Genomic DNA, 846 nt, shown 5'->3' with positions numbered 1-846 from the left:
ATGGCTACGTTGATGGCACCACACCGGAACCAGCCAAGACCGTTGTCACCGAGGACAAGGATGGGAAGGAGGAATCCGCACCAAACCCCCTTCATCCGATCTGGTTCCGGGAAGATCAGCAGGTACTTGGTATCTTCTAAACAATCTTTCCAAGGAGGTCCACGTGTAGGTGACTTCGATCTGCCATGCACACGAGCTCTGGACAATGCTGGCGAACATATTTTTGTTCCAGTCGTTGTCTCGCATCAACAACATACACGTCGCACTTGCGAATGCACAGAAAGGCAACCCATCTATTGTGTCATTCTTCACGCACATGCGCTCCCTCGCCAATGAGCTTGCTGCTGCAGGCAAGCCACTCAACGACGACGAGTTCATCTCCTACATCATGGCCGGCCTCGACATAGAGTATCATCCCCTCGTCTCCACCCTTGACGCCCGCACCCAACCTGTCACCCTTTGACAAACTGTATGCTCAGATGAGTAGCTTCGATCAAAGGGTGGCACTGTTCTAGGGCACGAACTCCGGTGGTGGCGGCTTCAAGTCATCTGCCAACGCCGCCATGCGTGGTCGAGGTGGTGGCTCACGCTACCATGGGCCAACCCGCAGCAAGGGAAACAACAACAACAACACTCATGGCGACTGCGGTGATCGCGGCGATCGCACTGACCGCGGTGACTCGTCCTCGGATGAGAAGGTGGCCGGAGCTGCTGATGGCTCATGTGGAGTAGATACCAACTGGTATGTGGATAGTGGTGCAACCAACCACATCACCGGTGAGCTCGAGAAGGTGACCATGCGTGAGAAATACCGCGTCAAAGACCATCCGCACTACTAGTGCAGAA

The 846-nt window shown here is 54.8% G+C and overlaps 1 pseudogene; it reads left to right on the top strand.

Moving 5' to 3' along the window:
• The first annotated feature begins 355 nt into the window (after positions 1 to 355).
• LOC123056327 (uncharacterized) lies at positions 356 to 495 on the top strand (annotated as a pseudogene).
• Positions 496 to 846: the final 351 nt, after the last annotated feature.

This window comes from Triticum aestivum, chromosome 2D, assembly GCF_018294505.1.
Source record: "Triticum aestivum cultivar Chinese Spring chromosome 2D, IWGSC CS RefSeq v2.1, whole genome shotgun sequence".
Lineage (NCBI taxonomy): Eukaryota > Viridiplantae > Streptophyta > Magnoliopsida > Poales > Poaceae > Triticum > Triticum aestivum.
This window is presented reverse-complemented; position numbering and strand designations above follow the sequence as displayed.